We start from the raw sequence: 19,024 nt of genomic DNA, 5'->3' as shown, positions 1-19,024 counted from the left end.
TCTTTGTACCTTCTTTATACATCTTACTTTCCCTGTACACAGACATATTTTTCTTAATTTTTAGTAGCTTCAATCACATATACTAATTAGAAATTTTAACCCTTAGAAACCTTAATTTGTACGTAAAAACTAAGTAAACAATTATAAACTTTCTTTTACATTAGTATCTTGTGGCTTGGAAAATTTATGAACACTTCATAACTTCTAGAAATATGTTACTTTATAGTACAATCTTTTAATGAAACACTTGTTTACCAATAGACCCAAAACACCTTTTAGTTTTCCTGTAATGAAAAGCCAAAAGTAGACAAATGTACATTTAGCAATCAATGTCTAATATCTTATGTTATTTGGAAATGATGATACTCAGAGAATTTTTATCATAAATTTTAGCAAAACTCTAAAGTTTTAAGTCACCAAAAAGAGTTTGGAAGCTGTAACCACCATAACACATAATTATTGTTTAAAGTTCATCCAACATTCATCTTTTTCACAACTATTTAGTTACTTATTCCCAATAATTATTTAGATTGCCTATAAGACATTAGATAAAATTAGCCATCATTTAAATTCCTATTTTTGCTAACCAGTTCTGTAATAGAAATAACATCAGTTTTTTCCTACAAAATTTCATGTAAATTTCATCACCTCTTATACCTTTAAACATAGTTTTCATTAAGACTTTTATCAATAGGTCTTGGTCTTCTAATTTTGGACAAGGGAAGCATTCCCAGTCAGACATTTTAAAACATACTCAGGCAAAGTTGATGTAACCTCTTTATATAAAATTAGTTCAAACATTCCAACCTTTGTAATCTTACCAACACTTACACTTTTACATGTTCTCAATTCAATTGTAACCTGAGTCAAGGTCTTAAGGCTAGTCAAATTTTTTTCCTTCCTTTTTCTGGCCATTTTTTTTTTTTGGTACCAATTAAACAATTGTGTGAGAGCTCTCAAAACATTTTTTTTTCCCCCAATTTAGAAGTTTTCCCAATTCAAAGGATCCGTCGTCTGGCCATTGATGAGTAGGATCTTCATTTGTCTATTTATTCCAACAGTGACTCGAACCAATAAGCCTTTTTAAGGAAAGACCCGGAGGTAACTTTCCACGCTTAGAATAAATCTTTACCATGGACGCAAGAGGCGTCCCTGGTGAGGGCGCAGATGATGTAGCCCCCATGATCCACAGAATTCACTCCCAAAGATATTCAGAGAAAGTAAAGACCTTCGTTGCACAGGCGGTAAGGATGGTGTCTCCGGTCTCCCACAATAGTGTGGGATGCCTCCAGTCACAGACCCGCTAATCTGTGACACCGGGCGGGTGATACTGGAGTGGGATTTTTCCAGCACTAACAAGCAAAGAAGGTTAAAATGACAGAAGCCCTTATGGACTGGGCCCTTTATGACAAACTCCCCTGAGAGCTTGGCACAGCCGGACAAAGACAGTTCGGAACCCCAGTCTACTCGACTGGCCACCAAGGTGCACCCCAGTAAATGCACCTTCCGTATGGTGGAGACCAAGGAGAATATTCTCACTGGTCACAAAGCCAAGTTCTCAGGACACAGAACAAGACAGAGATTACTTTGAGAGGAAAAGGGGTCAAGATCAAAAACCAAGAGTACTCTACCAAATTTAAACCAAGAGTCACTAAAAGCACAAGAAACTAGTTTCCCAAATATTTTCTCCTGCCAATCTAAATTTAGAAAGAGAAAAAATTCTCGCCATTTCCTTCCGCCGGACTCCTCACATAGAGATTCCGGGAAGCTGACATGGTAAGAAGTCTTACCTTTTGCCGGCTTTCGTCAGGGGTTCCCGTATCTCATCATCTGCAGTAGTCCGGGGAGAAGGCAGGTCTTCCAGCCAGAGAAGGCAACTTGCCAGCCAGTGTGGCTCCTGGCGACTACGCCAAAACTGTCGGGGGAAGAGGGAGAATCTCCCTGTGCCCTTTTCCTTAAGGTTCTTATGGCTGGCCAAATAATCAACAAGACAGGTTAGCAGGAGAAAATAATACCAAGTTTAATAACATGTATACATGGGAGAAAGCAGGGACACTGCGTTTCTCAACACTATAGCAGAAATTCTTGTCTTAAATACCATGTTCAGCCAACGACAAAGGAGGATGTTGGGGGTGGGGGGAGTCAGTTACAGGAGATTATCACTAAAGCACAGTAAACACGAGTAAGGTTATTATGCAGATTTAAGGCCTCACCTTTCACATTGATAAGCCCCTAGAAATGAGGCCATCCCCCTCTCTTCCCAAAACACAGAGGGAGATACCTTTACAAATGGAGATTTTCCTTATAAATGTAAATGTTTGTCTGGCAACTCCTTGCAGGGCCATCTAGAGAATGTGGCCAGAGAGACAGAACTTCCAATACGATGGGCTTGTTGGTGTCTTTCCTATTGTAACCTCTATCCTATATTATCTTTACAGCCATCATGATGGAAGATCTATTCCAGGAAGGAGCCACCATGTCAAATTCTTTAGGCAGTTAGTGGGGGAGGTCAAATGTCCCTAGAGAAAACAACCAAGGTAAAGAGATAAATTTCAGGGTGGCCAAATCTTGATCTCCCACAGGGGGTTAGCAAACAACTCCAAACTTCACAGGCCAAATACAGCCCACCACATGTTTTTATACATAAAGATTTATTGGAACACAGGCACACCCATTTGTCTACATATTGTCTGGCTGCTTTTGTGCTACAATGGTAAGGTTGAGTCATTGTGAGAGAGATTGCATGGCTTGCAAAACCTAAAATATTTACTATCTGGCCCTCTGTTGAAGAAGTTTACTGACTCTGGTTCCAGAACATTAAGGCCATCAGGTCTTTATTCCCATCTGCTCCCTTCCAACCAATGTGCTAACTAACAACGAAGAGCCCTTTCCATCAGTCCCCAAGGATGAGCTGTCTCTTCTCAAGACCAACCCCTCAATCTCTGATTCTGACTCTAACCTCTTTCTTTTCTGGAACTTTCTCTATCAATCACCCGTTCAGTTTTCTTTGTCTTCCTCTCCTTCTGCACTGGTTTTTTTCGGCCTATGAATCTCTTCAAGTATCCCAGTCTAAAAAGCCTTTCCTTGATCTTTCACTATGCAAAAGCCGCAGCCTGTCTCCCACCTGCCCTTCTCATCTCCCCTTTACCCCACAAGCAATCTGAATTCTGCCCCAATCACTCTACCAAAGCAGACCTTGGAATGGCCACAAATCACCAATCACCACCACATCATGAAATTCAATGAACACTTTTTGATCCATATCTTATTGGACCTCTCTGCCGTATTTAACACTATTGGCCATTTGCTCCTTCTTAACCTTCTAGACTCACTTCATCCCCATGATATTACTCTCACCTACTTTCCCTTCTATCTGACTCTCTATGTATGTCTTCTTTATGCTCTCCTAAGTCCATTCTAAATCTTGGTGTTCATCAGTGGCCCATGGCCCACTGCTCTGGTCTCTATATAAACTTACTGCATATTTTCATCCACTCTTGTGATTTTCCCTGTAGCCTATAAATGGTGAGTCTCAACTCTGCATCTCCAGCCTTAACTACTCTTTCAGATTAATATATCCCACTGCCTCCTTAGAAAGTTCCATGTGATTTTCCTTTGGCCAGCTCAAGCTTAACATGTCCAAAATTGAATTCATTACCTTCCCCCAGAACTGCTCTTCCTGGCCTCAGTCATTACATCATCCACAATCCCTAAGCGGGAAATTTGAGAGTTGTCCCTGACTTTCTTCTCAGTGTCAGGCAACACATCCTGCAGACTTCATTTCCTAGCTATAATAAGTACACGCATATTGACTACTTAATATGTGTTATGTGTGCTGGTGGTTTTTATGGGTTGCCCCGTCTAATCTCCAGGACACTCATACACCGTAGCTATTATTATACCCATTTAACACGTGAGGCTCAAAGTGGTTGAGTAATTTTCTCAAAGTCACACAGCAAATAGGTGATAAAAGCTAAGCCAATATTAGATCCCAAGACTGTTGTGACCTCAAAACCTGTCCTCTTCCCTTCTATCACTGGGTGTTCTCTAACAGGAGTTTCATAGTGGGCACCGGATTATCCACCCAACACCCAATCCTTCTATGCTGCAGTCTGCAACAGCCATGCACTTTGGAGGGTTGACTCCTCTCCCAATTCCAAGCATGGCTATAATTATTTATTTATTTATTTATTCATTCATTCATTTATATTGAGATGAATTTCACGTAACATGAAATTAACCATTTTAAAGTGTACAATTCAGCAACATTTCAAACATTCACAATGTTGTGCAACCATTACCTCTATTTAGTTCCAAGACATTTTCATCACCCCAAAGGAAACTCCATACACATTAAGCAGTCATTCCTCATTCCTCCCAGCCCTAATTGTTTTTTTAATTATTTTATTTATTTTATTATATATTGGCTTACAACATTGTATAAATTTCAGGTGTCCATCACCATATTTTAGTTTCTGTATAGACTACATCGTGTTCACCACCAACAATCCAGTTTTTATCTGGATTTACCATACATATGTGCCCCTTTACCACTTTCACCCTCCCCTCAACCACTGGTAACCACTAATCTGTTCTCCTTATCTATGTGTTTGTTTATCCTCCACATATGAGTGAAATCATATGGTATTTGTCTTTCTTTGCCTGACATTTCACTTAGCGTAATACCCTTAAGGTCCATCCATGTTGTCACAAATGGCACAATTTTGTCTTTTTTATGGCTGAGTAGTAGTCCATTGTATATATATACCACATCTTCTTTATCCATTCATCCTTAGATGGGCACTTGGGTTGCTTCCACATCTTGGCTATTGTGAATAATGCTGCGATGAACCTAATTGTTTTAACTCCATCAGGGTAACCTCTCTTGGGACTTAGCCTAAGCCAAGTAGAGCATGGATGTCCCATAGCTAAAGAAATTGGTTCTGGGATGGACATGGTGGCAGGCCAGAACCAGGGCCCTATGCTGAAAACATGAATAGAATGTATAAGTAACTAAGTTATATTAATGTCAAACAGCAAAAATGTCTTTTCATAGTAATAGGGTTGTTGCCCTGACCTCCAGCCTAACATGATATAAGAAGGAGGGAGGCTTCTCTGCCCTGGTGGTCTCTTGCTGCACAGTGGGACCCCCAACTTTAGGCACATCTCTGTGAGGAAAGCACTGAGAAGCTGCATCTACTTGCCCACCATGTCTCTTTGGTCCCATGAATAAGCCTCATCCTGCTTGTTTGCTGGTTCTATAGAAAACTAAGCAAAAGTCAAGTCTAAGTGATCACTCCCTAATCTTGTTGTCTGCACTAGCCCTGCCACCTGGCCTAGATGAGTTCCAAACCTAATTTGGTGCAATGAGATCTGAAGGGAGACCTGCTGAAGGCTTCTAGAAAAGCCAAGTTCCTCTCTCAAGAAAGTATTTTAAATTGGGTATTATTGTCTCCATTTTTACAGATGATTCTGAGAAGTTAAATAATTTCCTAGAGTCATTCAGCTTATGAGCAGGAGGGCTAAGACTTGGGCCAGATCTGTTTGACTCCAGAGAGCATGTTTGTATTTCCAGCATGTTGGCATGCAAAGAGATGTAGGTCCCGGGTTCCAGACAATCCTTATCCAGAGCCATGAAGAGAGCACATGTTAGTGAGCTGCTATTGCAGAGCGTGTAGCAGAGGGGTTCATGGGTATCAGGTGTGCTAAGAAGCTATCGTTTGTTTTTTTTATTACTCAGGTGTAGCAGAGGTGATTGCTACGCATCCTCTCAGCCCTCCTCTCTACATGCTGAAGGCGGTTTGCTGTGAAGACTTGTGTTTCTCGGCCTGAAGCCTATTTTCCTGGTTGCAGGAGGATGTTTGACCGCTGCCCAGGCAAGCCAAAGCATTGGAAAGGTAACCTTCTGGAAACCGCATTCAGCCAAATGACAAATGGGGTGGAGGGGGACCACGATTCCCTTGCCTCCTTGGTTAGGATAATTCATAGCATGTCCTACCCTGGCCCCCAGAGGTCCCCAGCAGGACTGAGCCCCAGTTGCCCGCAGTGGTTGCTGAGAACACACGCACCCTTTATTGCCTGCCTTCCCTTCCCAGCAGCTCAAGTCCTGCTCCTCTACCACCAAGTGTCCTGAGATCACCTTCCAGACAAAATACTTGCGTTAGCATCTTTGCCTCAAGGACTGCTTATGGAAACCCCAAACTGTGATAACAGGAAAAGCATCACAAAGGGATTATTCCGACAGGAGATTCAGACCTATCATTTTGTATTAGATTGAAAACAATATGTCACTCATTCTATTTCATGTGCATATTTGATTTCTTACCCACAGACCGGTGTGCTCCTGGACTCTTACTCGTCATTTTGAGTGGGTAAGTCCAAGAAGCCTACATTTTCCATCGGAATGTACAAGGACAGAAGGACAGCTCTTGAACATTTCTCCAGATCGCATATGGCCTGGCCACCGGGAAACTACGTGGAGAGTCTGTCTCTTGTGATGAAGTGTTGGGCACAAGTGCTGCCATGTATGCTGGGGGCCAGGAAGAGGAATGGGGCGTGCTCAAATGCACTTTCGCTGTGTTCTGTCCACACAGAGATCACCAAGACCTTTTCTATAGCTGAATAATATTACATACATATATATATATATATCACACAGAAGTGTGGAGGTCGCCTCTCTCTCCCTCCTGTCCTCCAGAGCCAGAGCGCCACTCTTCTTCCCAGACCTTACCTCTCCTCTGGCTGCTCCCAGACCCATCGCTGCATGCCTCAGGCTTCACCAGAAACCTTTCCATCTCCTATTAATTTTGAAAGAGATTCTTTCTGCTGTTCTTAGCAAAATATAACCAAACATGTCTGGGAATTGCATACTTGAGTAACGGAGCAACTCATAAAAAGACCCAGTAACCAGTAAATCTTGCCCTATTTACACTGTTCCCACAGTCAGGCGTCATTACCTCCATATGTGTACACATGCAAGGAAAGAAAGGCCACAAGAAGACTTGAACATGTGCAAGGTAAGAGGGAGAATGAGGGCTGCTGTCAATTTAAGACAAATTGTTTTCACGTAGATGGTAGAGATTATGGAGATAAATATTGTTTATTTTTCATTGTGCCTTGCTTTGAATTTGGATCACATTAAACTGTGAAAGTGAGATGGAAGATGGATTTAACAACTCATTTCTTATTCCCACTAACTGTGCTCTCCTGCATTGATACTACCATAATCCTCTAAATTAAGCCTGGAATTTTTCTATTGGGCCTGTCCCAGCTGCTCTGTCTCATCTCTCTGCAGACTAATTAGGTTGTTGACTTGTAAGGAGAGCACCCTCTACTGACCTCACGTTTCTCTTCAAGGTAGACTCTTCCAGGTCTCAAAGGCTCAGACTTGTGGTATTTTTTTTCTTTTTGGTCACTATCTCACCTCGCGTAACAAATCAATCACCAATCAGGAGTTTGTCCTTCATAGCACCTTTCTAAATCACATTTTCCTTTCCATTTTCACTGCCTCTGCCTGGGGCAGGTCCTCATGAACGTGAGGACAGAAGGTTATTGAATTATCTGGATTCTTGTCCTAGATCCTAATGGATATCCTGACTGGAGTTCGAGTACTTCCTAGAGATCAGGGTCGTATTAATCTTCAAAAATGCTGATTATGACAATACAGCACAGCACCTAGATTGAGACTTTAAAACACAAGTCAGCCCATGTCATTCCTCTGCTTGAAACCCTCCAGTGGCTCCTCATTTCACTCACAGTATAAAAGTCAAAGTCTTTTTATATGCAAAGTTTTTATTGAGAGACAATTGACATATAACATTATGTTAGTTTCAGGTGTACAAAGTAATGATTCAATATTTGTGTATATTGGGAAATGATCACCACAATAAGTCTAACATCCATCACCACACATAGTTATAATATTTTGTCTTGTGATGAGAACTTTTAAGATCTACTCTCTGAGCAACTTTCAAATACACATTACAGTTTTATTAACTATAGTCACCATGCTGTACATTACATCCCTATAATTTATTTTATAACTGGAAGTTTGTACTTTTTGACCTCCTTCGCCCATTTTGCCCACCCTCTGCGCTCCTGCGTCTGGCAACCACCAATCTGTTCTCTGTATCTATGAGTCCTGTTTTTTGTTTTTTTGGGTTTCTTTAGATTCCACATGTAAGTGAGGTCATATAGTACTTGTCTTTCTCTGTCTGACTTATTTCACTTAGCATAATGCCCTCAAGGTCCATCCATGTTGTCATAAATGGCAAGATTTTCTTCTTTTTTATGGCTGAATAATATTACATATCTTATACATATATATATATCTATATCACATTTCATTTTCTATATTCATTCATCCATTGATGGACACTTAGGTTGTTTCCGTATCTTGGCTATTGTAAATAATGCTGCAACGAACAGGGGAGTGCATATATGTTTTCCAGTTATTGTTTCTGTTTCCTTTGGATAAATACCCAGAAGTAGAATTGCTGGATCATATGGTAGGTCTAGTTTTAATTTTTTTAGGAACCTCCATACTGTTGTCCTTAGTGGTTGCACCAGTTTTACATTCCCAACAACAGTGCACAAGTGTTCCCTTTTCTTCACATCCTTGCTAACACTTGTTATTTTTGTCTTGTTGATAATAGTCATTCTAACAGGTCTGAGATGATATATCTCATCGTGGTTTTGATTTGCATTTCCCTGATATTGAGCATCTTTTCATGTACCTATTGGCAGTCTGTATGTCTTCTTTGGAAAAATGTCTATTCAGATCCTCTGCCCATTTTTTAATTGGATTGTTTGGGGTTTTTTGCTATTGAGCTGTATGAATTCTTTATATATTTTGGATATTAACCCCTTATCAGATATATGATTTGCAAATATTTTCTCCGATTCTGTAGATTGCCTTTTCATTTTGTTGATGGTTTCCTTTGCTGTGTACCTTTTTATTTTTTTTTTGATCTATTTTTTTTTAATTTTTTGTTTATTGCAGTAACATTGGTTTATGACATTGTAAAAATTTCAGGTGTACATCATTGTACTTCTATTTCTGCATAGATTACATCATGTTCACCACCAAAATACTACCCATCACCACACACATGTACCAAATTATCCCTTTCACCCTCCTCCCTCCCCCTTCCCCTCTGGTAACCACCAATCCAATCTCTGTCTCTATGTGTTTGTTTATTGTTGTTATTATCTACTACTTAATGAAGGAAATCATATGGTATTTGACCTTCTCCCTCTGACTTATTTCACTTTGCATTATACCCTCAATGTCCATCCATGTTGTCACAAATGGCTAGATTTCATCGTTTCTTATGGCTGAGTAGTATTCCATTGTGTATATATACCACATCTTCTTTATCCATTCGTCCCTTTATGGGCACTTAGGTTGCTTCCAAGTCTTGGCTATTGTGAATAATGCTGCAATGAACACAGGGGTGCATGTACCTTTACAAATTGGTGTTTTCAAGTTCTTTGGATAAATACCCAATAGTGGAATAGCTGGATCATATGGTAGTTCTATGCTTGATTTTTTGAGGAATCTCCATACTGTTTTCCATAGTGGCTGCACCAGTTTGCACTCCCACCAGCAGTGTATGAGAGTTCCCTTCTCTCCACATCCTCTCCAACACATGTTGTTTCCTGTCTTGTTAATTATAGCCATTCTGACGGGCGTCAGGTGATATCTCATTGTAGTTTTGATTTGCATTTCCCTGATAGTTAGTGATTTTGAACATCTTTTCATGTGTCTGTTGGCCATCTGTATATCTTCTTTGGAGAAATGTCTGTTCAGGTCTTTTGCCCATTTTTTAATTGGGTTGGTAGTTTTTTTGGTGTTGAGATGCATGAGTTCTTTATATATTTTGGAGAGTAAGCCCTTATCAGAAGTATGGTTTGCAAATATCTTCTCCCAGTTGTTAGCTTGTCTTTTCGTTTTGTTGATGGTTTCCTTTGCTGTGCAGAAGCTTTTTAGTTTGATGTAGTCCCATTTGTTTATTTTTTCTATTGTTTCTCTTGCCCGGTCAGACGTGGTGTTTGAAAAGGTGTTGCTAAGACCGATGTCGAAGAGTGTACTGCCTATGTTTTCTTCTAGAAGTTTCACAGTTTTAGGTCTTACATTCAAGTCTTTAATCCATTTGGAGTTAATTTTTGTGTAAGGTGTAAGGTAAGGGTCTACTTTCATTTTTTTGCATATGGCTATCCAGTTTTCCCAACACCATTTGTTGAAGAGACTTTCTTTTCCCCATTGTATGTTCTTGGCTCCTTTGTCAAAGATTAGCTGTCCATAGATGTGTGGGTTTATTTCTGGGCTTTTGATTCTATTCCATTGATCGGTGTGTCTGTTTTTGTGCCAGTACCATGCTGTTTTGGTTACTATAGCTTTGTAGTATATTTTGAAATCAGGGAGTGTGATACCTCCAGCTTTGTTCTTTTCTCTCAGGATTCCTTTAGCTATTCGGGGTCCTTTGTTGTTCCATATAAATTTTAGGATTCTTTGTTCTATTTCTGTGAAAAATGTTGTTGGAACTTTGATAGGGATTGCATTGAATCTATAGATGCCTTTAGGAAGTATGGACATCTTAACTATGTTAATTCTTCCAATCCAAGAGCACGGAATATCTTTCCATTTCTTTGTGTCTTCTTCAGTTTCTTTCAGAAATGTTTTATAGTTTTCGGTGTACAGATCTTTCACCTCTTTGGTTAAGTTTATTCCTAGGTATTTTATTCTTTTTGTTGCAATTGTAAATGCAATGGTATTCTTAATTTCTCTTTCTGCTACTTCATTGTTAGTGTACAGAAATGCAACTGATTTTTGTATGTTGATTTTGTATCCTGCAACTTTACCATATTCGTTTATTACTTCTAAAAGTTTTCTGGTGGATTCTTTAGGGTTTTCTATATATAAAATCATGTCATCTGCAAATAGTGACAGTTTCACTTCTTCCTTTCCAATTTGAATCCCTTTTATTTCTTTCTCTTCCCTGATTGCTCTGGCTAGGACTTCCAGTACTGTGTTAAATAGGAGTGGTGAGAGTGGGCATCCTTGTCTGGTTCCTGTTCTTAGAGGGATGGCTTTCAGTTTTTCACCATTGAGGATGATATTAGCTGTGGGTTTCTCATATATGGTCTTTATTATGTTGAGATACTTTCCTTCTATACCCATTTTATTCAGAGTTTTTATCATAAATGGATGCTGTATCTTGTCAAATGCTTTCTCTGCATCTATTGAGATGATCATGTGATTTTTATTCTTCATTTTATTAATGTGGTGTATTACGTTAATTGATTTGTGAATGTTAAACCATCCCTGCATCCCTGGAATAAATCCCACTTGATCATGGTGTATAATCTTTTTAACATATTGTTGTATGCACTGTGCACCTTTTTAATTTGATGTAGTCCCACTTATTTATTTTTGCTTTCATTGGCTTTGCTTTTGGAGTCAGATCCAAAAAATCATCACCAAGACTGATATCAAGGAGCTTACCACCTATGATTTCTTCTAGGAGTTTTATGGTTTCAGGTCTTATGTTCAAGTCTTTAATTCATTTTCAGAGGGCCAGCCCCGTGGCTTAGCGGTTGGGTGCACGCACTCCACTGCTGGCGGCCCGGGTTCAGATCCTGGGCGCGCACCGATACACTGCTTCTCTGGCCATGCTGAGGCCGCGTCCCACATACAGCAACTAGAAAGAAGTGCAGCTATGATGTGCAACTATCTACTGGGGCTTTGGGGGAAAAAATAAATAAAATTTAAAAAATAATAATAATAATTTATTTTCAGTTAATTTTTGTGTATGGTATAAGATAGTGGTCCAGTTTCATTCTTTTGCATGTGGCTGTACAGTTTTCCTAACATCATTTATTGAAGAGGCTTTGCCCATTGTATATTCTTGGCTCCTTTGTCATAAACTAATTGACCACATATGCGTGGATTTATTTCTGGGCTCTCTCTTCTGTTCCATTGATCTATGTGTCTGTTTTTATGCCAATACCATACTGTTTTGATTACTATATCTGTGTAGTACAGTTTGATCAGAAAATGTAATGCCTCCAGCTTTGTTCTTCTTTCTCAAGATTGCTTTGGCTATTCAGGGTCTTTGTGGTTCCATACAAATTTTAAGATTGTTTGTTCTATTTCTGTGAAAAATGCCACTGGAATTTTGATAGGGATTGCATTGAATCTGTAGATTGCTTTGGGTAGTATGGACATTTTAACAATTTTAATTCTTCCAATCCATGAGCACAGAATAGCTTTCCATTTATTTGTGTCTTCTTCAAATTCTGTCATCAATGTCTTATAGTTTTCAGTGTATAGGTCTTTCACTTCCCTGGTTAAATCTATTCCTAGGTATTTTATTTTTTTTGAAGCAATTGTAAATGAGATTGTTTTCTTAATTTCTCTTTCTGATAACTCATTATTAGTGTTTAGAAACACAACAGATTTATGTATATTGATTTCATATCCTACAACTTTGCTGAATTTGTTTATTGGTTCCAACAGTTTTTTTGGTGGAGTCTTTAGGGTTTTCTATATATAATATCATCTCATCTGCAAATAGTGAGAGTTTTACTTCTTTTTTTCCAATTTGGATGCCTTTCATTTCTTTTTCTTGCCTAATTACTCTGGCTACAACTTCCAAAACTATGTTGAATAAAAGTGGTGAGAGTGGGCATCCTTGTCCTGTTTCTGATCTTAGAGGAAAAGCTTTCAGCTTTTCATGATTGAGTATGATGTTAGCTGTAGGCTTGTCACATACGGCCTTTATTATGTTGAGGTATGTTCCTTCTATATCCACTTTGTTGAGAGTTATCATAAATGGATGTTGAATTTTGTCAAATGTTTTTTCTGCATCTATTGAGATGATCATATGATTTTTATCCTTCATTTTGTTAATGTGGTGCATCATGTTGATTGATTTGTGGGTGTAGAACCATCCTTGCATCCCTGGGACAAATCCTATTTGATCATGGTGTATGATCCTTTTAAAGTATTGTTGAATTTGGTTTGCTAATATTTTGTTGAGGATTTTTTGCATTTTTGTTCATCAGGGATATTGGCCTGCAATTTTCTTTTCTTGTGGTGTCATGGTCTGGTTTTGGTATCAAGGTAATGCTGGCCTTATAAAATGAGTTTGAAAGTATTCTCTGCTCTTCTATTTTTTGGAAGAATTTGAGAAGGATTGGTATTAATTCTTCTTTAAATGTTTTGTAGAATATACCAGTGAAGCCATCTGGTCATGGACTTTTGTTTATTGGGAAGTTTTTGATTACTGATTGAATCTCGTACTACTAAGCAGTCTGTTCAGATTTTCTATTTCTTCATGATTCAGTCTTGGTAGGTTATGTGTTTGTGTATAATTATTCATAGTAGTCTTTTATGATTCTTTGTATTTCTGTGTTATCAGTTGTAACATCTCCTCTTTCATTTCTTTTTTTTTTTATAATTTTATTTATTTATTTATTTTTCCCCCAAAGCCCCAGTAGATAGTTGTATGTCATAGTTGCACATCCTTCTAGTTGCTGTATGTGGGACACGGCCTCAGCATGGCCAGAGAAGTGGTGCGTCGGTGCACGCCCGGGATCCAAACCCAGGCTGCCAGCATCGGAGTGTGAGCACTTAACCGCTAAGCCACGGGGCCAGCCCTCCTCTTTCATTTCTGATTTTATTTATTTGAGTCCTCTCTTTTTTTTCTTGGTGAGTCTAGCTAAAGGTTTGTTGGTTTTGTTTATCTTTTAAAAAAAAAAAACAGATGTTAGTTTCATTGATCTTTCCTACTGTGTTTTTAGTCTTTATTTCATTTATTTCCACTCTATCATTGTTATTTCCTTCTACTAACTTTGGACTTCGTTTGTTCTTCTTATTCTAGTTTCTTGAGATGTAAAGTTAAGTTGTTTGTTTAAGATCTTTCTTGGTTTCTTGATGTAGGCATTTATCGCTATGAATTTCCCTCTTAGAACTGCTTTGCTGCATCCCATAAATTTTGGTATGTTGTAGTTCCATTTTCATTTGTCTCAAGATGTTTTTTGATTTTTCTTTTGATTTCTTCTTTGATCCATTGGTTGTTCAGGAGCATGTTATTTAATCTCTACATATTCATGAGTTTTCCAGTTTTCTTCTTATAATTGATTTCTAGTTTCATAGCATTGTGGTTGGAGAAGATGCTCAATGTGATTTCAGTCTTTTTAAATTTATTAAGACTTGTTTTGTGGCCTAGGAAATGCTCTATCCTGGAGAATGTTCCATGTGCACTTGAGAAGAAAGTGTATTCTGTTGCTTTTGGATGGAATATTCTGTATATGTCTGTTAAGTCCATCTGGTCTAATGTGTCATTTAAGGTTTCCTTATTGATTTTCTGTCTTGATGATTTATCTATTTATGAAAGTGGGGTATTAAAGTCCCATACTATTTTTGTATTGCTGTCTATTTCTCCCTTTATGTCTGTTAATATTTTCTTTATATATTTAGGTGCTCCTGTGTTGGGTGCATAAATATTTACAAATGTTATATCCTCTTGTTGAATTGACCCCTTTATCATTATATAATGATCTTCTTTGTCTCTTATTACAATCTTTGTCTTAAAGTCTATTTTGTATGATGCAAGTATAGTTACCCCAACTTTCTTTTGGTTTCCATTTATTTGGAATATCTTTTTCCATGCCTTCACTTTGGGTCAAAGTCTTCATGACAGCCTAAAAAGCCCTTCGTTACCTCTCTGAGTTCCTCATCTACAATGCTCCTAGCTCAATCTTCTCCAGCCACACCAACTTTCTTGCTGTTCCTCACACTTCCACCATAGAACCTGTTTATTATGTTAAGCCCCTGAGAATTGGAGGTTGTTTGTTACTGCTGCTAGTGTTCTTTACCCTAATCTAGTGACATGACAGAGAGGAATTTTAATAGAGTGAGGGGATAGTGACTGACTGTTGTGGGCTTGGAAATTAAGGGAGGGGCAAGGAAGTGGAGACAATCTGGATGATCAGCAGAGTGGAACTCAGCTATAAAGTGTTAGCTGCCAACATTTCCAGCAGCTAAGGGAATGAGTGCTTCAGTTTTGGCGGGGGTAAAGTGGAGGTTCTGGCTTAGAGTTCTTACATATCAATATATAAAGAGCTTCCTCGTTCTTTTTCACAGATGCATAGCATCCCATTGTATCAATGTACATTAGTTTATTAACTAATTACTTATCAATCAACATTTAGATTGTTTTAAATCTTTTGCTATTCTAAATATGTATTAAATATTCTATACATATTCTAATATTCTTTAATATGTAACTTTAAATTTACCAATTTCACATGAATTTGTCAATTTCATGGACTTCAGATTTTATTATATGTGCAATGAGAAAATATTGATGGATTTTAAGTGAAAGAGAGAAATGATCCCATTTATTTCTTCCAGTGAGGTCACCTAGATTTAAAGCAAAGAAATCAAAGAACCTGGGGCCGGCCCCATGGCTTAGCAGTTAAGTGCGCGTGCTCTGCTGCTGGCAGCCCGGGTTCGGATCTCGGGCATGCACCGACGCACTGCTTCTCTGGCCATGCTGAGGCCGTGTCCCACATACAGCAACTAGAAGGATGTGCAGCTATGACATACAACTATCTACTGGGGCTTTGGGGGGAAAATAAATAAATAAATAAAATTTTTAAAAAAAGGGGCGGAGTCAAGATGGCGGCGTAGGCAGACTCTGAACTCACCTCCTCCCGTGGACACAGCCAATTTACAACGACTCGTGGAAAAATTACCCCTGAGACAGAACTGAAAACTGGATAAGAGGAACTCCTGCAACAACGGACAATCCTAACTGGGGTAGAAGAGGCAGAGACTCCCTTCTGGAGAGGAAAAACGCCACCTTCACAAGCCGCCAGCTTCACGGCCGCCGGGAGCAGCTCACAGGTACGCAGCCTCCCTGGAGGCGCGGGGCCCTGAGCCGGGGAGCGCCCCCGCTGTGGGCATTTTGTGGACCCAGCACAATTGAGACCAGCAGCATAATATCTGACTTTGCCTGCTACTAAAGCATTGGGGAGTACCCCCAGAAAACCCGGTTCACAAAGAAACTAAAACTGGCTCTTAAAGGGCCCACGCACAAACTCACCCGTTCCAGAAAGCATCCTAAAATCACCAGAAAGAAAGGTGCACAGTGCTTGGTGACAAGAGACTCACCTAATAGGCCCTGAGTGCATCTCGGTGAGGGGTGAGACCTCTCCAGGGACTGGGACATTGGCGGCGCCATTGTTGTGGCCTGGTGTGAGCGTGCTGACACAGACGCCATTGGAGTTCTCCCTGAGACCTGCTAGCCCAGGGTCTGCTCCACCCGCTAGAGCACCGATTTAATCCAGCACAGCCAGGGCAGGCAGCCCACCCTAGAGACTAGCCCCACCCAACAACAAGCCCTCAGGCAACGTGTGGGCCTGCATAGATTGGTGACTGGATTCTCTGCAGCCTGGCAACTGAGCTGACTTGAGCGGGGCAGGGTGTGCACAAGGAGCGGGTGGAGAGTGTGGGGCGGTGGCAGAGTGTGTGGGGCTCCCGCCGTGGAGAGACTGGGTCCGCTTGGGGAGGTCGGGGCGCTCACACGGGGCAGGACTGTGTTGACTGTGTGTGTGGACCTGTGGGCGGCAGGGCTTCTCAGCCACAGAAGACTTGTACTTCTCAAAGACCCACATAGGAGGTTTGCTCCACCTTCCAAAACCTGAAACAATTGGGTGCTCCTGTGCCTGAGGCCAGCCCCACCCAGCTGCAATCCTCAGAGAGCTGACAAGAGACCTAATAGGCTAGAGGCTTACAGCAATTGTAAGGCCCTGAGCCTAACAACCTGCCACGGTGGGGGCCTACTCACTTAAAAGAAATACTGCAACACAAATGTGGTATTAGAACTTGCAGCCAACTGTGCTGGGGCTCCCCACAGCTGATAAAGAGACTGAAGGGCCCACAACAACTACAAGCAGCTGAGCATTACAACAGCTGGCCAGGAGCATAACTCAGCCTCCCTGGGTGCCTACAGAGAGAGCAAACAGGCCACAGCAGAAGGATACACGTAGCCCACATAGGGGTCACCCCTGGAACATTGAGAACTGAGGGAAGCACACTGGAAGCCTCCTAAGCCATCACTTACATAAGGTCACCTATCCAAGAGCAGGAGACGGAGCTGACCTACCTAATACGTAGACACAAGCACAGGGAAAGAGGCAAAATGAAGAGGCAAAAGAATACATTCCAAGTAAGGGAACAGGACAAAACCCCAGAAAAGGAACTTAGTGAAACAGAAATGAGCAACCTACCCGACAGAGAGTTCAAACTAAGAGTGTTAAGGATGCTCACTGATCTGGGGAGAAGAATAGATGGACTCAGTGAGAATGTCAACAAAGAAATGGAAGATATAAAAAAGAACCAATCAGAAATGAAGAATACAATACTGGAAATGAAAAACTCATTAGAGGGACTCAAAAGCAGAGTAGAGGATACAGAAGAACGGATCTGTGAGCTGGAAGAAAGACTAGAAGAAATTACCCAAGGTGAACAGGTAAAAGAGAAAAGAATTAAAAGAGTGAGGACAGTCTAAGGGACCTCTGGGACAACATCAAGCGCACTAACATCCGTGTTATAGGTGTCCCGGAAGGAGAAGAGCGAGACAAGGGGGCAGAGAATCTATTTCAAGAAATAATAGATGAAAACTTCCCTAACCTAAGGAAGGAAACAGACATCCAGGTACAGGAGGCACAGAGAGCCCCAAACAAGATAAACCCAAAGAGGCCCACACCAAGACACATCATAATCAAAATGTCCAGAATTAAAGATAAAGAGAGAATCCTAAAAGCTGCAAGAGAATGTCAAGTTACATACAAAGGAAACCCCATAAGGCTATCAGCTGACTTCTCAGCAGAAACCTTACAGGCTAGAAAGAGAATGGCATGATATATTTAAAGTGCTAAAAGGAAAAAACTTACAGCCAAGAATACTCTACCCAGCAAGGTTATCGTTCAAAATGGAAGGAGAGATCAAAATTTTCCCAGATAAGCAAAAATTAAAGGAGTTTGTCACCAAGAAACCAGTGTTACAAGAAAGGTTAAAGGGACTGATTTAAGGGGAAAAGAGAAGACCACAAATAGGAAAAATTATCTATTTCCACGATTAGAACGTAATGGATACAAATGCACAAAAAAGAGGTTGGATATGATATCAAAAACATAAAAGGAGGGAGGAGGGTAGTTAAAGAGTACAGCTTTCAGACCAGAGGGGAAGGGGGGAGGGAGGAGGGTGAAAGGGATAATTGGGTACATGTGTGTGGTGATGGGTTGTAATTAGTATTTTGGTGGTGAACATGATGTAATCTATGCAGAAATAGAAGTACAATGATGTACACCTGAAATTTTTACAATGTTATAAACCAATGTTACTGCAATAAACAAAAAATTTAAAAAAAAAAAAAATTAAAAAAAAAAAGAAATCAAAGAACCTGAAAACAAGCCAGTGAGAAAGATGGAGAATGACAACAAAATGACCCAAAAAAAGAACAAAAAAAGATAAAAGTTACTTTATTAAGGAGTTTGGCTATGCAACAAAACAGACTTCTTACTGCACTTCTCAGTAATTGAGTTTGTTCTGAAACAAAGCAGTCTCCCTGAGACTGTTTGAGCTTCTTGAATTTGGAGCAAATGCTACCTACTGCAAATTGCCTGGGTGGGTCCTGACAAGAGGGAGAAGCTGGATGTGTTCTTTCCATACCACAGGTGGTCTATTACTTAGCACACATAAGGGCCAATCAACATCAAGAATGTCAGCTTATCAAAACCCCAATCCTGAGAGTTTGAAGACACAATCCTGATTTTTCCAAGTCCTAAAAACAGTGCCCCCAGTGGAGGGCTGGCAACAGTCCCGTGAAAACGATTTACTTAAGTTACCAGAACAATGTTTAAATTCTTGCCAATGTCTAAATTTGATTCATGCAGGGCTTGCTTAACATTTAATTGAGGCCTGAAGAGAATTGCATGGAGAACACTTTGC

General features: G+C 40.0%; 1 long non-coding RNA gene across 1 annotated transcript in view; it reads right to left on the bottom strand.

The window, feature by feature from the left end:
• Positions 1–16,261, bottom strand: part of LOC147912015 (uncharacterized) — a 355,106-nt gene extending 338,845 nt beyond the window's left edge. Inside the window, exon 1 of the long non-coding RNA XR_015550364.1 lies at positions 16,184–16,261. This is a non-coding gene — a long non-coding RNA (uncharacterized LOC147912015). The remainder of the gene's footprint in view (positions 1–16,183) is intronic.
• Between the last annotated feature and the right edge of the window lie 2,763 nt (positions 16,262–19,024).

The sequence above is a fragment of the Ceratotherium simum genome, chromosome X (genome assembly GCF_057802395.1).
Source record: "Ceratotherium simum simum isolate JZ-2026a chromosome X, ASM5780239v1, whole genome shotgun sequence".
Lineage (NCBI taxonomy): Eukaryota > Metazoa > Chordata > Mammalia > Perissodactyla > Rhinocerotidae > Ceratotherium > Ceratotherium simum.
Note: the sequence above shows the minus strand (reverse complement) of the source record. Positions and strands in the feature narration are given on the sequence as shown.